Below are 23,627 nucleotides of genomic sequence, written 5' to 3' on the forward strand. Positions count from 1 at the left end.
GGACGCGTGCTGTACGCGTATCAAGCTCTTTTTCTAGCGCCGTTGCCGGGGAGTGATGACATCTTCCAAAATAAGCGAGCGTTCATCGTGTGCTGGAAGATTTCAGTTGTCTAGGTATACACCGTGAAGGAAGATGGCACGGTCTCCTACGGTAGGCAGCGGACATGCACGACATCATCGGGTTTGGTTGGCGGCATCGACTCTCCGGCAGGGTGACACTTGCATGGATGACGGCTGTCGCCCTTGACTTCTAAGGTAGCATCATGGCAGCAGTTGATGGTCTATCAAGGCAGAACACGCTCATGAGTCGAACTGGATTTTACAAACACCTAATTGTCAGTTTATCCAAACTTGCAAAGCATATACAAATCTCAAATAATGTGTGGCTAAAATACACAGATATCTCCAATCGGCAAACATTCATTCAAAATTTAATTAACATTGGTATTATTTATCTAGAATAATCAAGCAACCGAAAAGGCTCCATTCCAACTAAGGATTTGTAAAACAAGATAGGAGAAGAGAAGTTCCCGTGTGTTGCATAGCCGATCTGATGCTGAAGCTTTAGAACTTCTAAGAAAATCCCAATACTAGATGTGCGGAAGCCATTTGAGTTGGCTTGAACCAGTGAGTGAAGGGGAATGAGAAATATAAGGCTAGGAATGGGGATTTTGGGGAAGAAAGAGAACCTAAGCTATCAGCTATGGGGAAATTTAGAAACGAATCGTGTTTTAGGCCATGACAAGAACAAGGGGATCAAGAGTATAAGAACTACGAAGGCATCGCCTACTTGCTGCTGCCCGGCTCGCAGTTTGGGTAATTTGTCCATTACAAGAACAAGGGAATCAAGAGTACCTGTTGCTGCCCGGCTCGCACGACTAGCGCTCCTTCCCTCCTAGCGTCAGGCAGGCAACATCTTCCTCTCCATCTCCTTCTCCGTTTCCTTGCACTTGGACGGCCGTGAGGGCGGAGCTCATTGGCGTTCAACACAGCCACACGGTCGCCTAAAGTCCTTGCCAACCCTCGCCTAGCTCGTTCTCCTTGACAAGCGTGGCTGGCCTCTCCTCTCCTCTCCTCTCCTCGACAAAGATCAAAGTCTAAGTCGGTCGGTCGCGGCTAGCCGCACGCGGCAGGCTCTCCCCTCCTCGTATTTATAGAAGGAAGGTTATGGTTTGAGGCTTGAATTTTGATGGAATGGAGGGAGTGGTATGGCGGGAAGAGGATAAATCAATTTTGGTTCTACTAGTCGCTTCCTGTTGTTAACGATGGGCATAGGCGAATGGCTAAGACGCAAGCTACAGTACCATGGATTCATGACAGTGGATGGTGGGGCTCATCTCGTGATACTAAACGCTCATATAAATTGATGCAAGGAGATCAATGCATTTTAATTAGGTGGTGGTATGGCAGCCAGGGAGCTGTGCATGCGTCAGAGGGCTCTTCTTATTCTGCATGGTAATCAATCATCACTAGTCCGGTGGACTCTCCTTATATATTCTGCATGGTTAGCATCACTGGTGCCCTCCGTATAAGATGGAGTGCCCATCCAGCTACACAATCGAGGAGGCACGGCCATGGCCTAATTTCTTTGGCTATTAATAAATGCATGGCCTGGAATCTGAGGAGTACTACTGCTTTTGCTCCCTCTCATGACCGCTTCAAAAACTCTCCATATCTCAAGGAAACTAGTAGCACCAAAATGATCCAGAAATATCTTCCATGTTTGTTTCAAATGCTAACAACTTCCAACGATGAGTGGATCGCTCAAGTATAAGCGAGATAATTGTGTAGTGGATCGCTCAAGTATAAACAACACAACTTTTATTTCATTGCCACATCTGAGTACTACAGAAAGCAATATTTCTGTCGACTCTCACTTTGCCCAAACAGCGCCGATGTCTTCCCCTAACCTCCAATTTGTCTAAGTCATAGTCACACGCGATGTGTCTCCAATGGCTTGTTCTTATAGAGAGACCATGAGGTTGGAGGGAAAAGTGAGGAACCGGGCTTTGAATCTTGATGCAGGAGGTGATTAGATTAGATGGCATGGTCGAGCTGATTATAGCAGAAAACGAGGTTGTGATTGTCTCTTGCTTGCGGGATACTATAGGTCACTATAATAACTGCTGCCTCAAGCCCTCAACTGATTTTGGGCTTCCCCTCCTAATTAATTGCTAGTTGTTTCCATCCATGAATCGCTTTGATTCATCCCTTTTCCTACAACTGTTTTTATCTTGTTTCTTAACAGTACGGCTGGAGTTCCTGCTCTACGTGTACTTCGGTTAGTTTTTTTTTTTTTTTGAGAAACACAGTACAAACGCAGACGCTCACATACACGCGCATACACTCACCCCTATGAACACACACACGCACACCCTACCCCTACGAGCACCTCCGGAAGACTGAGCCGGCGGATTAGATCTTGAAATTGACGAAGTCACCACAGGCGCCTCGCTGTCGACGGGAACGTCGCCTCCCACTGAATGAATATTCCGCCTTTATGAGACACACAGATGTCAAACCTGGGGTTTGAACTCTGGTGGGCTGGGGGTATAACCACCCTCCTAACCACCCAACCTCAGATTGGTTCTCTACTTCGGTTAGTTTGTTTTCTTCACTGATGGATAATTTTCATGTAATTGTTGAAGGCACAATTTCTCCCTAATGGGGTTGGTCATATAGACTTGCTTTGCCTCAATCGCTTCCTCTTTAATTATATGGTCAATTGCATGCATCTGGTAGGTTTCCTTTGAGCTGCAAGCTCTAATCGATCAGGATAAGTGCCACTTCTTAACTCTGCAAAGAATACAAGGCACAGTTCAAAAAAAAAAAGAATACATGGCAACTGGGGAATTTTCCTGTAACGTTCATCAGGCCAAACGTGAATAGGCAACTCGGGAATTTCTGAAACTAAGATTCATCATAACATATATTTCGAACTTTAAGATGTGCCCTTTTTATTCAAATTTTACTCATTGACTCGTTCAGTTTACAACATAGACACACGTGTAAACCTGGAGCAGCTAAGCTACTAGGAGCCAAGTGCAAGCTTCTTCATGCATGAGTAAGCCTTCTGAGATAACTGAAGCCGTTGCATGCATCCTTGCAGTACAGACCATCTCATCCATCGCAAGATCACCAGCCTGGAGCATAATCGAAGTCCCAAATTCCAGTCGCCACAAGCACGTTCACAAGCCGACTATCAGGGCACTAATATTACATGTTCCTTCCACTAGCTGCTTACCATTCAGAACAAGAGGAAACAAGCCTCAACTCAAATAATTGTAGCTGAACGCACAAGGCTGTTTATGCACAGCTAGCAAGGATCACCAAAAGATGGCACAGGTGGAACACAACCATTAACATGCAGCTTCTTCTTGGCTTTTCTCATGTGTACAAGACAGGCTCACAAGTGGCCATGCAAATTTTCAACTACTCTGCCTGTCTTCTCTATCGTCCTCCATCCTTTTCGATGTCCTTGACAATAAGAACAAATGATTGGTCAGAACATCATATTTAGCAAAAATAAATTTACATAGTTTCAACTTAATCCACAAGAGAGACAGCAACACCGCAAGGCTCAACCAAAAGAAAAAAATCTGCCACATGTTAGCATACTAGATATGCGAGCATGATTTCAACCGACACAACAGTAGGGACTTGCATGGACTTAAAAATACCACAACATATATCAGTCCTAAACAGTTTCAAGATTTACCATGGCAGCCAGAGCAACAAAAACTTCCAGAATATAATGGCTTTACTACCCACGATAAACCAAACATTGTTTTCTCACAGAAGGTCCTGGATCTAATATGGTCAAGTGACAGATGTATCAACTTTTTAAAAAGGAATCTTGAGGACTACATGCACGGCAAAATCATATAGAGCAACGCAGGATGCACCCAACACTACTTTCCTAAAATGTTGACAATAGTTTGGAGGGTCAATGACGCATCAACTAACAAGTATGAGCAGCCTTCCTCGGTCAACTTCCATCACCCTATAACTTGAACGCAGTGTAAGAGATAGTGAAAAGAAAAGGAGCATCAATCATATCAGGCACCTGCATGTCTCACCTAGGATTCTCGCAAGTTGAGGCACCTCGAATGCCGCCGAACGCCGAAGTCGAGCCCCTGGAAAGACATTGCCTCACCTAGGATGTTCGCCAAGTTGAGGCATCCAAAGATCCCGCTCTTCTGCAGCGAGCACCCACAATTGGCAATAGCTCTGTCTTCTTTTTCTTCAGCATATCCTACATATACACAGTGGATCAGTTTATTGACGGTAGGTAACAGAGCTATAGCGCACAAGGGAATGCAGCTGCCAGACAAGCTATTTGACATCACACCAGTAAATTCAAGATGAAAATTAGTACATGCAAAACTAAAGTAGATCCCTGCAAAGATACTGCCCTAACATATAGAATTCCACATGGATACTGCATCATCTTCTTCAGGACTCATAACCGAAATAGAGTGCACACTCATTTACTACTGCAATTTAGAAAATTTAGTGCTCATTTATGTGATGAAATAACATGTAAGTAGTATAGAAGTACTAGCATATATAAAATAGCAAGCAGTTGTGAAATGAAGACTAGTTCATCAAGGTAAGAAAAACAAAGACAACCAATAATGTTCTACATAAGAAATAGTAGAGGTTAATTTGTACATGAAAGCATTCCACCAAATTAAAGATGGAACCAAAACTGTTTGTGTCACCAGAATTATCAATTGCCAGCAGCGATTACATACACAAGAGCAAAGCCTATATTAGTATGACTCTAGCTAATATCATTGTTATTTCATTGTTAATGAGCACAAACAAGAACCACCTGATGGTCATAGAACAACATATTTGGCTACATTAACTACTCCATCCTATGGTATTGGACTGTCCCTATCCTCATCATGTTCTCTACCCCGTTTTGAGGACCAGTCCAGGTAATTTTGACAACAAGATCGTAGTGCTGGGGTTGCACGGTGAGCCGTCATCCCGCTGTCACGGTGAGTACAACAATGGGCTTCGACCACGCCATCGGGGCATAGACCAGTGGCGGACTCCAAGGGCTAGGAATGAAGGATTTATACCTCTCCTTTGGCAGAACCTAGTCAACATCCTGCAGCTAGGCTGGGATAGGGGTGCCTCTCATCATTGTTAACAGAGACAAGCTGGCGCATTTAACAGGACAAATAGCACATCATTGTTACCAGAGACAAATTCATGAAACTAAGACTCACTTGCACATCAACTAGATCAATATGGTTTCTACCAAATGTACACATGACGGAAAGACCAGCGGGTGTTAAATTCAAACAAAGGCAGGACACAGTAGAAAGAAAATTCCAACCTGAGAGTCTCAGTACAAGCAAGAGAGTTCACAGAGTTCACAAACTTGAGCGTTGTTGTTGACGCTCAGCATGAGCACAGACAAAGGCCCGTGCTGAACTCATCCTCCTTGTTTACCTATTGTCAGAAACGATAAACCAAGAACAAGAGGAGACACGTGTTAGTTACCACTGTTAAGCATGCATGCATACAACTAGCTGAGACAACAAGGCCTAAAAGCCAAACAAAAAGAGGGGAATTCTTTGCTGATTCTAGATTGTTCTATCTAATTATCTATGCCGACCATAACACAGTTCCAGCAAGATCATAACAAAAGAAATTCGATCTGAGACAACAAATATGCTTATAACCAGCTAAACACATGAGTAAGGGTAACAAGTACACACGAATTCCATGCTCCAGGGCTATCCATTGTTATTGCACCTAAGTCTAAAATAACATATTTTGTGCAACAATTACAATAATATATGCTGTTCTATGTAAAAATAAATCATAGTTGTAGTTTGTGAAAACATGTCCCAATATTTGGTGTTCCGTGCAATTTGTGAAGAAGATCGGAGGGCCACACACCCGGAGGCTCGCAGCGTCGCAGCCCCCGAAGGAATCAAAGCCTTTTCCATAGAGGAAGTGTTATTTACTAAAGGAATAATTTGTTGTCACGTGGTCGTATACCACACCTTGCCAAATGCCATCGACTCACCATGATTACGGCTCGACCGGCACGAGCTTGGTCGGTGTCTGCTCCGAGTCCAAATCGCAATCCAACCCGTGTCCGTGGAGGATTAGAATCCGTTTGGTGGGGCGATGTAAAACATCCATCACCTCTCGGAATCGGCAAGAGTTCCCGGCCGGGCCGGTCAATATAAGCACGCAAGATCTTGTGCAAGCTAGGTCTCGTTCACGATCACGAAAAAGGGCTACAGACTACAGGAGAGGCGATCGATCAATACCCCGCGCGCCTGCCGGTCGATCGAGGATCGATGGCCATGGCCATGGACATGGATGATGAGAAGCTGTTTCGCCAGGAGCACGGCTGGTCCTTGCAGCTCAAGTCCGGGCAGGAGATCACGCTAACCCCGGGCTCCAACGAGGCGAACGAGCCCCTCTGCGTCACCGACGTCTTCCTCGTCGACCCAGAGAGCGCCGCCGGCCAGGGCGTCGTGGCAGCCTTCGTCGAGATCGGCACGCGGAACATCTTGCTCGCGGCGCTGTCGTCGGAGAGGCCCCGCGTGGCGCTGCAGACCCCGGTGGTGCTCGTCCAAGAGGGGGTATTTATGCTCGATAGTGGGTTCATGTCTCCGTGAATCTGGGGGAGTGACAGAAACCTCTAAGATTATGGATGTGCTGTTGCCACTAGGGATAAAACATTGGTGCTATGTTCAAGGATGTAGTTACTGATTACATTACGCGCAATACTTAATGCAATTGTCTGTTGTTAGCAACTTAATACTGGAGGGGGTTCGGATGATAACCTGAAGGTGGACTTTTTAGGCATAGATGCATGCTGGATAGCGGTCTATGTACTTTGTCGTAATGCCCAATTAAATCTCACTATACTCATCATAATATGTATGTGCATGGTCATGCCCTCTTTATTTGTCAATTGCCCAACTGTAATTTGTTCACCCAACATGCTGTTTATCTTATGGGAGAGACACCTCTAGTGAACTGTGGACCCCGGTCCAATTCTCTTTACTGAAATACAATCTACTGCAATACTGTTCTACTGTTTTCTGCAAACAATCATCATCCACACTATACATCTAATTCTTTGTTACAGCAAGCCGGTGAGATTGACAACCTCGCTGTTTCGTTGGGGCAAAGTACTTGGTTTGTGTTGTGCAGGTTCCACGTTGGCGCCGGAATCCCTGGTGTTGCGCCGCACTACATCTCGCCGCCATCAACCTTCAACGTGCTTCTTGGCTCCTACTGGTTCGATAAACCTTGGTTTCATACTGAGGGAAAACTTGCCGCTGTACGCATCACACCTTCCTCTTGGGGTTCCCAACGGACGCGTGCTGTACGCGTATCAAGCTCTTTTTCTAGCGCCGTTGCCGGGGAGTGATGACATCTTCCAAAATAAGCGAGCGTTCATCGTGTGCTGGAAGATTTCAGTTGTCTAGGTATACACCGTGAAGGAAGATGGCACGGTCTCCTACGGTAGGCAGCGGACATGCACGACATCATCGGGTTTGGTTGGCGGCATCGACTCTCCGGCAGGGTGACACTTGCATGGATGACGGCTGTCGCCCTTGACTTCTAAGGTAGCATCATGGCAGCAGTTGATGGTCTATCAAGGCAGAACACGCTCATGAGTCGAACTGGATTTTACAAACACCTAATTGTCAGTTTATCCAAACTTGCAAAGCATATACAAATCTCAAATAATGTGTGGCTAAAATACACAGATATCTCCAATCGGCAAACATTCATTCAAAATTTAATTAACATTGGTATTATTTATCTAGAATAATCAAGCAACCGAAAAGGCTCCATTCCAACTAAGGATTTGTAAAACAAGATAGGAGAAGAGAAGTTCCCGTGTGTTGCATAGCCGATCTGATGCTGAAGCTTTAGAACTTCTAAGAAAATCCCAATACTAGATGTGCGGAAGCCATTTGAGTTGGCTTGAACCAGTGAGTGAAGGGGAATGAGAAATATAAGGCTAGGAATGGGGATTTTGGGGAAGAAAGAGAACCTAAGCTATCAGCTATGGGGAAATTTAGAAACGAATCGTGTTTTAGGCCATGACAAGAACAAGGGGATCAAGAGTATAAGAACTACGAAGGCATCGCCTACTTGCTGCTGCCCGGCTCGCAGTTTGGGTAATTTGTCCATTACAAGAACAAGGGAATCAAGAGTACCTGTTGCTGCCCGGCTCGCACGACTAGCGCTCCTTCCCTCCTAGCGTCAGGCAGGCAACATCTTCCTCTCCATCTCCTTCTCCGTTTCCTTGCACTTGGACGGCCGTGAGGGCGGAGCTCATTGGCGTTCAACACAGCCACACGGTCGCCTAAAGTCCTTGCCAACCCTCGCCTAGCTCGTTCTCCTTGACAAGCGTGGCTGGCCTCTCCTCTCCTCTCCTCTCCTCGACAAAGATCAAAGTCTAAGTCGGTCGGTCGCGGCTAGCCGCACGCGGCAGGCTCTCCCCTCCTCGTATTTATAGAAGGAAGGTTATGGTTTGAGGCTTGAATTTTGATGGAATGGAGGGAGTGGTATGGCGGGAAGAGGATAAATCAATTTTGGTTCTACTAGTCGCTTCCTGTTGTTAACGATGGGCATAGGCGAATGGCTAAGACGCAAGCTACAGTACCATGGATTCATGACAGTGGATGGTGGGGCTCATCTCGTGATACTAAACGCTCATATAAATTGATGCAAGGAGATCAATGCATTTTAATTAGGTGGTGGTATGGCAGCCAGGGAGCTGTGCATGCGTCAGAGGGCTCTTCTTATTCTGCATGGTAATCAATCATCACTAGTCCGGTGGACTCTCCTTATATATTCTGCATGGTTAGCATCACTGGTGCCCTCCGTATAAGATGGAGTGCCCATCCAGCTACACAATCGAGGAGGCACGGCCATGGCCTAATTTCTTTGGCTATTAATAAATGCATGGCCTGGAATCTGAGGAGTACTACTGCTTTTGCTCCCTCTCATGACCGCTTCAAAAACTCTCCATATCTCAAGGAAACTAGTAGCACCAAAATGATCCAGAAATATCTTCCATGTTTGTTTCAAATGCTAACAACTTCCAACGATGAGTGGATCGCTCAAGTATAAGCGAGATAATTGTGTAGTGGATCGCTCAAGTATAAACAACACAACTTTTATTTCATTGCCACATCTGAGTACTACAGAAAGCAATATTTCTGTCGACTCTCACTTTGCCCAAACAGCGCCGATGTCTTCCCCTAACCTCCAATTTGTCTAAGTCATAGTCACACGCGATGTGTCTCCAATGGCTTGTTCTTATAGAGAGACCATGAGGTTGGAGGGAAAAGTGAGGAACCGGGCTTTGAATCTTGATGCAGGAGGTGATTAGATTAGATGGCATGGTCGAGCTGATTATAGCAGAAAACGAGGTTGTGATTGTCTCTTGCTTGCGGGATACTATAGGTCACTATAATAACTGCTGCCTCAAGCCCTCAACTGATTTTGGGCTTCCCCTCCTAATTAATTGCTAGTTGTTTCCATCCATGAATCGCTTTGATTCATCCCTTTTCCTACAACTGTTTTTATCTTGTTTCTTAACAGTACGGCTGGAGTTCCTGCTCTACGTGTACTTCGGTTAGTTTTTTTTTTTTTTTGAGAAACACAGTACAAACGCAGACGCTCACATACACGCGCATACACTCACCCCTATGAACACACACACGCACACCCTACCCCTACGAGCACCTCCGGAAGACTGAGCCGGCGGATTAGATCTTGAAATTGACGAAGTCACCACAGGCGCCTCGCTGTCGACGGGAACGTCGCCTCCCACTGAATGAATATTCCGCCTTTATGAGACACACAGATGTCAAACCTGGGGTTTGAACTCTGGTGGGCTGGGGGTATAACCACCCTCCTAACCACCCAACCTCAGATTGGTTCTCTACTTCGGTTAGTTTGTTTTCTTCACTGATGGATAATTTTCATGTAATTGTTGAAGGCACAATTTCTCCCTAATGGGGTTGGTCATATAGACTTGCTTTGCCTCAATCGCTTCCTCTTTAATTATATGGTCAATTGCATGCATCTGGTAGGTTTCCTTTGAGCTGCAAGCTCTAATCGATCAGGATAAGTGCCACTTCTTAACTCTGCAAAGAATACAAGGCACAGTTCAAAAAAAAAAAGAATACATGGCAACTGGGGAATTTTCCTGTAACGTTCATCAGGCCAAACGTGAATAGGCAACTCGGGAATTTCTGAAACTAAGATTCATCATAACATATATTTCGAACTTTAAGATGTGCCCTTTTTATTCAAATTTTACTCATTGACTCGTTCAGTTTACAACATAGACACACGTGTAAACCTGGAGCAGCTAAGCTACTAGGAGCCAAGTGCAAGCTTCTTCATGCATGAGTAAGCCTTCTGAGATAACTGAAGCCGTTGCATGCATCCTTGCAGTACAGACCATCTCATCCATCGCAAGATCACCAGCCTGGAGCATAATCGAAGTCCCAAATTCCAGTCGCCACAAGCACGTTCACAAGCCGACTATCAGGGCACTAATATTACATGTTCCTTCCACTAGCTGCTTACCATTCAGAACAAGAGGAAACAAGCCTCAACTCAAATAATTGTAGCTGAACGCACAAGGCTGTTTATGCACAGCTAGCAAGGATCACCAAAAGATGGCACAGGTGGAACACAACCATTAACATGCAGCTTCTTCTTGGCTTTTCTCATGTGTACAAGACAGGCTCACAAGTGGCCATGCAAATTTTCAACTACTCTGCCTGTCTTCTCTATCGTCCTCCATCCTTTTCGATGTCCTTGACAATAAGAACAAATGATTGGTCAGAACATCATATTTAGCAAAAATAAATTTACATAGTTTCAACTTAATCCACAAGAGAGACAGCAACACCGCAAGGCTCAACCAAAAGAAAAAAATCTGCCACATGTTAGCATACTAGATATGCGAGCATGATTTCAACCGACACAACAGTAGGGACTTGCATGGACTTAAAAATACCACAACATATATCAGTCCTAAACAGTTTCAAGATTTACCATGGCAGCCAGAGCAACAAAAACTTCCAGAATATAATGGCTTTACTACCCACGATAAACCAAACATTGTTTTCTCACAGAAGGTCCTGGATCTAATATGGTCAAGTGACAGATGTATCAACTTTTTAAAAAGGAATCTTGAGGACTACATGCACGGCAAAATCATATAGAGCAACGCAGGATGCACCCAACACTACTTTCCTAAAATGTTGACAATAGTTTGGAGGGTCAATGACGCATCAACTAACAAGTATGAGCAGCCTTCCTCGGTCAACTTCCATCACCCTATAACTTGAACGCAGTGTAAGAGATAGTGAAAAGAAAAGGAGCATCAATCATATCAGGCACCTGCATGTCTCACCTAGGATTCTCGCAAGTTGAGGCACCTCGAATGCCGCCGAACGCCGAAGTCGAGCCCCTGGAAAGACATTGCCTCACCTAGGATGTTCGCCAAGTTGAGGCATCCAAAGATCCCGCTCTTCTGCAGCGAGCACCCACAATTGGCAATAGCTCTGTCTTCTTTTTCTTCAGCATATCCTACATATACACAGTGGATCAGTTTATTGACGGTAGGTAACAGAGCTATAGCGCACAAGGGAATGCAGCTGCCAGACAAGCTATTTGACATCACACCAGTAAATTCAAGATGAAAATTAGTACATGCAAAACTAAAGTAGATCCCTGCAAAGATACTGCCCTAACATATAGAATTCCACATGGATACTGCATCATCTTCTTCAGGACTCATAACCGAAATAGAGTGCACACTCATTTACTACTGCAATTTAGAAAATTTAGTGCTCATTTATGTGATGAAATAACATGTAAGTAGTATAGAAGTACTAGCATATATAAAATAGCAAGCAGTTGTGAAATGAAGACTAGTTCATCAAGGTAAGAAAAACAAAGACAACCAATAATGTTCTACATAAGAAATAGTAGAGGTTAATTTGTACATGAAAGCATTCCACCAAATTAAAGATGGAACCAAAACTGTTTGTGTCACCAGAATTATCAATTGCCAGCAGCGATTACATACACAAGAGCAAAGCCTATATTAGTATGACTCTAGCTAATATCATTGTTATTTCATTGTTAATGAGCACAAACAAGAACCACCTGATGGTCATAGAACAACATATTTGGCTACATTAACTACTCCATCCTATGGTATTGGACTGTCCCTATCCTCATCATGTTCTCTACCCCGTTTTGAGGACCAGTCCAGGTAATTTTGACGATCGATGTCGAGTGCTGGGGTTGCACGGTGAGCCGTCATCCCGCTGTCACGGTGAGTACAACAATGGGCTTCGACCACGCCATCGGGGCATAGACCAGTGGCGGACTCCAAGGGCTAGGAATGAAGGATTTATACCTCTCCTTTGGCAGAACCTAGTCAACATCCTGCAGCTAGGCTGGGATAGGGGTGCCTCTCATCATTGTTAACAGAGACAAGCTGGCGCATTTAACAGGACAAATAGCACATCATTGTTACCAGAGACAAATTCATGAAACTAAGACTCACTTGCACATCAACTAGATCAATATGGTTTCTACCAAATGTACACATGACGGAAAGACCAGCGGGTGTTAAATTCAAACAAAGGCAGGACACAGTAGAAAGAAAATTCCAACCTGAGAGTCTCAGTACAAGCAAGAGAGTTCACAGAGTTCACAAACTTGAGCGTTGTTGTTGACGCTCAGCATGAGCACAGACAAAGGCCCGTGCTGAACTCATCCTCCTTGTTTACCTATTGTCAGAAACGATAAACCAAGAACAAGAGGAGACACGTGTTAGTTACCACTGTTAAGCATGCATGCATACAACTAGCTGAGACAACAAGGCCTAAAAGCCAAACAAAAAGAGGGGAATTCTTTGCTGATTCTAGATTGTTCTATCTAATTATCTATGCCGACCATAACACAGTTCCAGCAAGATCATAACAAAAGAAATTCGATCTGAGACAACAAATATGCTTATAACCAGCTAAACACATGAGTAAGGGTAACAAGTACACACGAATTCCATGCTCCAGGGCTATCCATTGTTATTGCACCTAAGTCTAAAATAACATATTTTGTGCAACAATTACAATAATATATGCTGTTCTATGTAAAAATAAATCATAGTTGTAGTTTGTGAAAACATGTCCCAATATTTGGTGTTCCGTGCAATTTGTGAAGAAGATCGGAGGGCCACACACCCGGAGGCTCGCAGCGTCGCAGCCCCCGAAGGAATCAAAGCCTTTTCCATAGAGGAAGTGTTATTTACTAAAGGAATAATTTGTTGTCACGTGGTCGTATACCACACCTTGCCAAATGCCATCGACTCACCATGATTACGGCTCGACCGGCACGAGCTTGGTCGGTGTCTGCTCCGAGTCCAAATCGCAATCCAACCCGTGTCCGTGGAGGATTAGAATCCGTTTGGTGGGGCGATGTAAAACATCCATCACCTCTCGGAATCGGCAAGAGTTCCCGGCCGGGCCGGTCAATATAAGCACGCAAGATCTTGTGCAAGCTAGGTCTCGTTCACGATCACGAAAAAGGGCTACAGACTACAGGAGAGGCGATCGATCAATACCCCGCGCGCCTGCCGGTCGATCGAGGATCGATGGCCATGGCCATGGACATGGATGATGAGAAGCTGTTTCGCCAGGAGCACGGCTGGTCCTTGCAGCTCAAGTCCGGGCAGGAGATCACGCTAACCCCGGGCTCCAACGAGGCGAACGAGCCCCTCTGCGTCACCGACGTCTTCCTCGTCGACCCAGAGAGCGCCGCCGGCCAGGGCGTCGTGGCAGCCTTCGTCGAGATCGGCACGCGGAACATCTTGCTCGCGGCGCTGTCGTCGGAGAGGCCCCGCGTGGCGCTGCAGACCCCGGTGGTGCTCGTCCAAGAGGGGGTATTTATGCTCGATAGTGGGTTCATGTCTCCGTGAATGCAGGGAGTGTGAGAAACCTCTAAGATTATGGATGTCTTTGTTGCCACTAGGGATAAAACATTGGTGCTATGTTCAAGGATGTAGTTACCGATTACATTACGCGCAATACTTAATGCAATTGTCTGTTGTTAGCAACTTAATACTGGAGGGGGTTCGGATGATAACCTGAAGGTGGACTTTTTAGGCATAGATGCATGCTGGATAGCGGTCTATGTACTTTGTCGTAATGCCCAATTAAATCTCACTATACTCATCATAATATGTATGTGCATGGTCATGCCCTCTTTATTTGTCAATTGCCCAACTGTAATTTGTTCACCCAACATGCTGTTTATCTTATGGGAGAGACACCTCTAGTGAACTGTGGACCCCGGTCCAATTCTCTTTACTGAAATACAATCTCCTGCAATACTGTTCTACTGTTTTCTGCAAACAATCATCATCCACACTATACATCTAATTCTTTGTTACAGCAAGCCGGTGAGATTGACAACCTCGCTGTTTCGTTGGGGCAAAGTACTTGGTTTGTGTTGTGCAGGTTCCACGTTGGCGCCGGAATCCCTGGTGTTGCGCCGCACTACATCTCGCCGCCATCAACCTTCAACGTGCTTCTTGGCTCCTACTGGTTCGATAAACCTTGGTTTCATACTGAGGGAAAACTTGCCGCTGTACGCATCACACCTTCCTCTTGGGGTTCCCAACGGACGCGTGCTGTACGCGTATCAAGCTCTTTTTCTAGCGCCGTTGCCGGGGAGTGATGACATCTTCCAAAATAAGCGAGCGTTCATCGTGTGCTGGAAGATTTCAGTTGTCTAGGTATACACCGTGAAGGAAGATGGCACGGTCTCCTACGGTAGGCAGCGGACATGCACGACATCATCGGGTTTGGTTGGCGGCATCGACTCTCCGGCAGGGTGACACTTGCATGGATGACGGCTGTCGCCCTTGACTTCTAAGGTAGCATCATGGCAGCAGTTGATGGTCTATCAAGGCAGAACACGCTCATGAGTCGAACTGGATTTTACAAACACCTAATTGTCAGTTTATCCAAACTTGCAAAGCATATACAAATCTCAAATAATGTGTGGCTAAAATACACAGATATCTCCAATCGGCAAACATTCATTCAAAATTTAATTAACATTGGTATTATTTATCTAGAATAATCAAGCAACCGAAAAGGCTCCATTCCAACTAAGGATTTGTAAAACAAGATAGGAGAAGAGAAGTTCCCGTGTGTTGCATAGCCGATCTGATGCTGAAGCTTTAGAACTTCTAAGAAAATCCCAATACTAGATGTGCGGAAGCCATTTGAGTTGGCTTGAACCAAGAGTGAAGGGGAATGAGAAATATAAGGCTAGGAATGGGGATTTTGGGGAAGAAAGAGAACCTAAGCTATCAGCTATGGGGAAATTTAGAAACGAATCGTGTTTTAGGCCATGACAAGAACAAGGGGATCAAGAGTATAAGAACTACGAAGGCATCGCCTACTTGCTGCTGCCCGGCTCGCAGTTTGGGTAATTTGTCCATTACAAGAACAAGGGAATCAAGAGTACCTGTTGCTGCCCGGCTCGCACGACTAGCGCTCCTTCCCTCCTAGCGTCAGGCAGGCAACATCTTCCTCTCCATCTCCTTCTCCGTTTCCTTGCACTTGGACGGCCGTGAGGGCGGAGCTCATTGGCGTTCAACACAGCCACACGGTCGCCTAAAGTCCTTGCCAACCCTCGCCTAGCTCGTTCTCCTTGACAAGCGTGGCTGGCCTCTCCTCTCCTCTCCTCTCCTCGACAAAGATCAAAGTCTAAGTCGGTCGGTCGCGGCTAGCCGCACGCGGCAGGCTCTCCCCTCCTCGTATTTATAGAAGGAAGGTTATGGTTTGAGGCTTGAATTTTGATGGAATGGAGGGAGTGGTATGGCGGGAAGAGGATAAATCAATTTTGGTTCTACTAGTCGCTTCCTGTTGTTAACGATGGGCATAGGCGAATGGCTAAGACGCAAGCTACAGTACCATGGATTCATGACAGTGGATGGTGGGGCTCATCTCGTGATACTAAACGCTCATATAAATTGATGCAAGGAGATCAATGCATTTTAATTAGGTGGTGGTATGGCAGCCAGGGAGCTGTGCATGCGTCAGAGGGCTCTTCTTATTCTGCATGGTAATCAATCATCACTAGTCCGGTGGACTCTCCTTATATATTCTGCATGGTTAGCATCACTGGTGCCCTCCGTATAAGATGGAGTGCCCATCCAGCTACACAATCGAGGAGGCACGGCCATGGCCTAATTTCTTTGGCTATTAATAAATGCATGGCCTGGAATCTGAGGAGTACTACTGCTTTTGCTCCCTCTCATGACCGCTTCAAAAACTCTCCATATCTCAAGGAAACTAGTAGCACCAAAATGATCCAGAAATATCTTCCATGTTTGTTTCAAATGCTAACAACTTCCAACGATGAGTGGATCGCTCAAGTATAAGCGAGATAATTGTGTAGTGGATCGCTCAAGTATAAACAACACAACTTTTATTTCATTGCCACATCTGAGTACTACAGAAAGCAATATTTCTGTCGACTCTCACTTTGCCCAAACAGCGCCGATGTCTTCCCCTAACCTCCAATTTGTCTAAGTCATAGTCACACGCGATGTGTCTCCAATGGCTTGTTCTTATAGAGAGACCATGAGGTTGGAGGGAAAAGTGAGGAACCGGGCTTTGAATCTTGATGCAGGAGGTGATTAGATTAGATGGCATGGTCGAGCTGATTATAGCAGAAAACGAGGTTGTGATTGTCTCTTGCTTGCGGGATACTATAGGTCACTATAATAACTGCTGCCTCAAGCCCTCAACTGATTTTGGGCTTCCCCTCCTAATTAATTGCTAGTTGTTTCCATCCATGAATCGCTTTGATTCATCCCTTTTCCTACAACTGTTTTTATCTTGTTTCTTAACAGTACGGCTGGAGTTCCTGCTCTACGTGTACTTCGGTTAGTTTTTTTTTTTTTTTTGAGAAACACAGTACAAACGCAGACGCTCACATACACGCGCATACACTCACCCCTATGAACACACACACGCACACCCTACCCCTACGAGCACCTCCTAAGACCGAGCCGGCGGATTAGATCTTGAAATTGACGAAGTCACCACGAGCGCCTCGCTGTCGACGGGAACGTCGCCTCCCACTGAATGAATATTCCGCCTTTATGAGACACACAGATGTCAAACCTGGGGTTTGAACTCTGGTGGGCTGGGGGTATAACCACCCTCCTAACCACCCAACCTCAGATTGGTTCTCTACTTCGGTTAGTTTGTTTTCTTCACTGATGGATAATTTTCATGTAATTGTTGAAGGCACAATTTCTCCCTAATGGGGTTGGTCATATAGACTTGCTTTGCCTCAATCGCTTCCTCTTTAATTATATGGTCAATTGCATGCATCTGGTAGGTTTCCTTTGAGCTGCAAGCTCTAATCGATCAGGATAAGTGCCACTTCTTAACTCTGCAAAGAATACAAGGCACAGTTCAAAAAAAAAAGAATACATGGCAACTGGGGAATTTTCCTGTAACGTTCATCAGGCCAAACGTGAATAGGCAACTCGGGAATTTCTGAAACTAAGATTCATCATAACATATATTTCGAACTTTAAGATGTGCCCTTTTTATTCAAATTTTACTCATTGACTCGTTCAGTTTACAACATAGACACACGTGTAAACCTGGAGCAGCTAAGCTACTAGGAGCCAAGTGCAAGCTTCTTCATGCATGAGTAAGCCTTCTGAGATAACTGAAGCCGTTGCATGCATCCTTGCAGTACAGACCATCTCATCCATCGCAAGATCACCAGCCTGGAGCATAATCGAAGTCCCAAATTCCAGTCGCCACAAGCACGTTCACAAGCCGACTATCAGGGCACTAATATTACATGTTCCTTCCACTAGCTGCTTACCATTCAGAACAAGAGGAAACAAGCCTCAACTCAAATAATTGTAGCTGAACGCACAAGGCTGTTTATGCACAGCTAGCAAGGATCACCAAAAGATGGCACAGGTGGAACACAACCATTAACATGCAGCTTCTTCTTGGCTTTTCTCATGTGTACAAGACAGGCTCACAAGTGGCCATGCAAATTTTCAACTACTCTGCCTGTCTTCTCTATCGTCCTCCATCCTTTTCGATGTCCTTGACAATAAGAACAAATGATTGGTCAGAACATCATATTTAGCAAAAATAAATTTACATAGTTTCAACTTAATCCACAAGAGAGACAGCAACACCGCAAGGCTCAACCAAAAGAAAAAAATCTGCCACATGTTAGCATACTAGATATGCGAGCATGATTTCAACCGACACAACAGTAGGGACTTGCATGGACTTAAAAATACCACAACATATATCAGTCCTAAACAGTTTCAAGATTTACCATGGCAGCCAGAGCAACAAAAACTTCCAGAATATAATGGCTTTACTACCCACGATAAACCAAACATTGTTTTCTCACAGAAGGTCCTGGATCTAATATGGTCAAGTGACAGATGTATCAACTTTTTAAAAAGGAATCTTGAGGACTACATGCACGGCAAAATCATATAGAGCAACGCAGGATGCACCCAACACTACTTTCCTAAAATGTTGACAATAGTTTGGAGGGTCAATGACGCATCAACTAACAAGTATGAGCAGCCTTCCTCGGTCAACTTCCATCACCCTATAACTTGAACGCAGTGTAAGAGATAGTGAAAAGAAAAGGAGCATCAATCATATCAGGCACCTGCATGTCTCACCTAGGATTCTCGCAAGTTGAGGCACCTCGAATGCCGCCGAACGCCGAAGTCGAGCCCCTGGAAAGACATTGCCTCACCTAGGATGTTCGCCAAGTTGAGGCATCCAAAGATCCCGCTCTTCTGCAGCGAGCACCCACAATTGGCAATAGCTCTGTCTTCTTTTTCTTCAGCATATCCTACATATACACAGTGGATCAGTTTATTGACGGTAGGTAACAGAGCTATAGCGCACAAGGGAATGCAGCTGCCAGACAAGCTATTTGACATCACACCAGTAAATTCAAGATGAAAATTAGTACATGCAAAACTAAAGTAGATCCCTGCAAAGATACTGCCCTAACATATAGAATTCCACATGGATACTGCATCATCTTCTTCAGGACTCATAACCGAAATAGAGTGCACACTCATTTACTACTGCAATTTAGAAAATTTAGTGCTCATTTATGTGATGAAATAACATGTAAGTAGTATAGAAGTACTAGCATATATAAAATAGCAAGCAGTTGTGAAATGAAGACTAGTTCATCAAGGTAAGAAAAACAAAGACAACCAATAATGTTCTACATAAGAAATAGTAGAGGTTAATTTGTACATGAAAGCATTCCACCAAATTAAAGATGGAACCAAAACTGTTTGTGTCACCAGAATTATCAATTGCCAGCAGCGATTACATACACAAGAGCAAAGCCTATATTAGTATGACTCTAGCTAATATCATTGTTATTTCATTGTTAATGAGCACAAACAAGAACCACCTGATGGTCATAGAACAACATATTTGGCTACATTAACTACTCCATCCTATGGTATTGGACTGTCCCTATCCTCATCATGTTCTCTACCCCGTTTTGAGGACCAGTCCAGGTAATTTTGACAGTCGATGTCAGTGCTGGGGTTGCACGGTGAGCCGTCATCCCGCTGTCACGGTGAGTACAACAATGGGCTTCGACCACGCCATCGGGGCATAGACCAGTGGCGGACTCCAAGGGCTAGGAATGAAGGATTTATACCTCTCCTTTGGCAGAACCTAGTCAACATCCTGCAGCTAGGCTGGGATAGGGGTGCCTCTCATCATTGTTAACAGAGACAAGCTGGCGCATTTAACAGGACAAATAGCACATCATTGTTACCAGAGACAAATTCATGAAACTAAGACTCACTTGCACATCAACTAGATCAATATGGTTTCTACCAAATGTACACATGACGGAAAGACCAGCGGGTGTTAAATTCAAACAAAGGCAGGACACAGTAGAAAGAAAATTCCAACCTGAGAGTCTCAGTACAAGCAAGAGAGTTCACAGAGTTCACAAACTTGAGCGTTGTTGTTGACGCTCAGCATGAGCACAGACAAAGGCCCGTGCTGAACTCATCCTCCTTGTTTACCTATTGTCAGAAACGATAAACCAAGAACAAGAGGAGACACGTGTTAGTTACCACTGTTAAGCATGCATGCATACAACTAGCTGAGACAACAAGGCCTAAAAGCCAAACAAAAAGAGGGGAATTCTTTGCTGATTCTAGATTGTTCTATCTAATTATCTATGCCGACCATAACACAGTTCCAGCAAGATCATAACAAAAGAAATTCGATCTGAGACAACAAATATGCTTATAACCAGCTAAACACATGAGTAAGGGTAACAAGTACACACGAATTCCATGCTCCAGGGCTATCCATTGTTATTGCACCTAAGTCTAAAATAACATATTTCTGACCAGCAACAACCAGTCCCAGACATTTGATAGGAGGACACTTCTAAAATCAGTGGCACAACCCATGATTGATATATACACAGTACTGACCACACAATCAATTGAGCATAAAAAAGACAAACCCATTAGGCTATCAGTATCGAGGCAATGTACAGGTACAACATGGCCAATATCACCCACGCAAGGTGAACATACACAAACACCTTCAATTAACCACAATTACAAGAGTTCAACCATCACAGAGCAAACCAAGAGATATGGATTATGGAGAGACCTGGATGGACGACCTGGTCACAACATGCATGGAGAAGCCCAAGTCAAATGCCCTGAGTGGGGTGTCCTGCTTGTTGCCGATGAAAAGCTGCTGCATGAGGGTAGGTGCCGCCACTGCTGCATGACACATATATGGTTCGCCTCCTGGATTCGGTTGAACAGAAAGACGAATCAGTTGAACAGAACCATGCATGAATTGACTTGTGTGTTGGGCAACAACTAGCAGTTTGTCAAGTGACCAAACATCTTTCAGTGGCTAGTAACACTTCAAACTTTATAAATAAAAATATCAATGCAAACTCCTGCAACTCTTATGCAATCATCCAATCTCTACCAGATCAAGCTCGCAATCTAACACTTAAAACCACACGCACTAAATCTTTCAATACCTCAGCATAAAATACACTTGATTTCTTGAATGCATCACTGTGCATTCGGTTGCTCCATTCTAACCCGGGAACTTGAAAAAACTCTAAAGTCGGATCTAAGAAGAGGAAGAGGAGGGACTATACCTGCGAGAAGGACAACATCACAGGGGTGGAAACCATTACCATTGCCGCTGCCACAGGAAATCTCGACACACCCAAGGACAGGAATCCACTTCTTGATATACCCAAGGACCGTACATATAAACATCAACTTTGCACCTGACATGTAAAATCAAATATATTAAAGTATACCAATTTATGAAAGCTCCGACAATTTCATTCAATTTTTCAACAAGGCATGATGATGCATTCCATGACTCAACTGATATAGTAGAAGCAATATTATTGCATCTATGTCTGATGCAAAACATGAGAAAATGGAAGAACCAGAGACTCCCAAAACCACGGAGTCAAAGAAGAGGCCACCGTAACTTGTTATCATTCCAGGTGCCATCTTATCTCCATGGTTACATGAGATAAGAGATCTACATTTGATTATTTGAATGTACAGCATGTCCGTCCCAGGCTGAACCGTTCCCCACCCCAGGCGCCCGATTCTCCATGCCTGGGCCAGGCTAATATCTTGCCGGGGGTCTCATAACATGCTAATGATTGTTTCTAGCACTCCAGGTCAGGTCCCAGGAACTAATATCCCCTAACATCTACATGCAAGCAAGTATTCTCAAAAAAAGTGGCACCTATGTGGAATTACTTTGCATGTAAACATCATGGTTTGTTCTCTATCGGGAAACTAAATCTGGGTAAATTTCCCTTTTAGAAACCAAATCTGGGTAAATTTCCTTTTTAGAAACCCGACAACCAGGGTCTTCACCAACCAACATGAAAAGGCAAATCCGGCTTTTGTCCAACAAAGAGAGAGAAACTTGGCCAGGTACTAATAAAGTACATCTATAGTCACTGTCAAACCCCATGAAAGTAGTAGCAGCGCGCAAGTGCATATCAAGTCAGTGAACTATTTGAAGTCACATGAAACAATGCAAACAAAAAAAATTCGCATAATCATTCGATTGTCCAAGCTATAGATTCTCAAAACACAACCAGTCCACAAGCTCCAGAAACATTGCTACTACGGCAGTGAACAACAAAACAGTTGTTCTCCATGCATAAGTTGGTAAACAAATCTGGGAAGCAAATCACTTCAGTAATAGATACCAAATTTTATCAATGGACTAATCAATAATAGAAGAGAAAAAGTTATATGAAACTTCTTATCGAGAGTATGATTCCACAGAGATGGAAGATCCACTAGCACATTGTCCAATTATGAATAAGCAAGGCACTGTGGCCATGATATCACACATCAAGAGGACATAAAGGAAGAAGCAGATAACCATGCAGAACACTATTATTATTGGATAATAATGGTATACGAAAAATTTCAACAGGCAAGTATACTATCAGGCGCATTGTGTGTAAATGTAAGTAAAAGTCCATGCATCATGCTTCTTCATCAAAAAAGTTCTTTCTTGCAAGATGTACAAGCTAATGAAAATCAGGAGCATCCTTCAAAGAGAATGACACAACAAGAAATTTTTACTTGTGTTGTAACTTGTAATTCCCGCTGCTGCATCTATGAATGCATACTCCTGCAACCCTTATGCAATCATCCAATCTCAACCAGATCAAGCTCGCAATCTAACACTTAAAACCACATGCACTACATCTTTCAATACATCAGCATAAATACACTCGATTTCTTGAATGCACCGCTGTGCATGCGGTTGCTCCATTCTAAATTGGGAACTTCAATAAACCATAAAGTCGGAGCTAAGAAGAGGAAGACGAGGGACTTTACCTGCGAGAAGGACAACATCACAGGGGTGGACGCCATTGCCATTGCCACAGGAATTCTCGACACACCCAAGGACCGGAATCCACTTCTTGATATACCCAAGGACCACCTGACATGTAAAAAATAATATATTAAAGTATACCAATTTATGAAAGCTCCATCAATTACATTCATTTAATCAACAAGGCAAGATGTTGCATTCCGTGATTCAAGTGATATAGTAGAAGCAATATTATTGCATCTATTGTGTCATCAACTAGTCTATTACTTGTTTAATACGATCATCCACATGTCCCTATTTTCTACAGTAGCGCCTTTTCCAGAACATGAGAGATAAATTCTATACTCCTCGTGGTATTGCTTCTCTAGCAACTATGTTTGAAAGCATCATCTTGTAACTACAAACCTTAGACATAAGTATGTGAGGTAACATAGCTTAAGAAACCATATCATGTTTAACCTGAACAACTGCAAACATACGAGATAGGTTGTCTACAGGACATTGGGCACCAAATCAGGAAAAAAAACATCCATTTCTATTTATTTTTACTACCAACAGGATCAGTTCATTGTAATCCCCTAACTGAAAGAAAGC

The 23,627-nt window shown here is 44.1% G+C and overlaps 2 long non-coding RNA genes across 2 annotated transcripts; both read right to left on the reverse strand.

The window, feature by feature from the left end:
* Nucleotides 1–2,940: 2,940 nt before the first annotated feature.
* On the reverse strand, nucleotides 2,941–5,496 carry LOC139833239 (uncharacterized). The gene is made up of 3 exons (XR_011748634.1): nucleotides 5,354–5,496; nucleotides 4,080–4,255; nucleotides 2,941–3,477 (listed from the first exon to the last, which is right to left on the reverse strand). It is a non-coding gene; the product is annotated as an uncharacterized lncRNA (long non-coding RNA).
* A 4,805-nt stretch (nucleotides 5,497–10,301) lies between these two features.
* On the reverse strand, nucleotides 10,302–12,857 carry LOC139833236 (uncharacterized). Its single transcript, XR_011748633.1, has 3 exons — nucleotides 12,715–12,857; nucleotides 11,441–11,616; nucleotides 10,302–10,838 (listed from the first exon to the last, which is right to left on the reverse strand). It is a non-coding gene; the product is annotated as an uncharacterized lncRNA (long non-coding RNA).
* Nucleotides 12,858–23,627: the final 10,770 nt, after the last annotated feature.

Source organism: Lolium perenne, chromosome 7 (genome assembly GCF_019359855.2).
Source record: "Lolium perenne isolate Kyuss_39 chromosome 7, Kyuss_2.0, whole genome shotgun sequence".
Classification (NCBI taxonomy): Eukaryota; Viridiplantae; Streptophyta; class Magnoliopsida; order Poales; family Poaceae; genus Lolium; species Lolium perenne.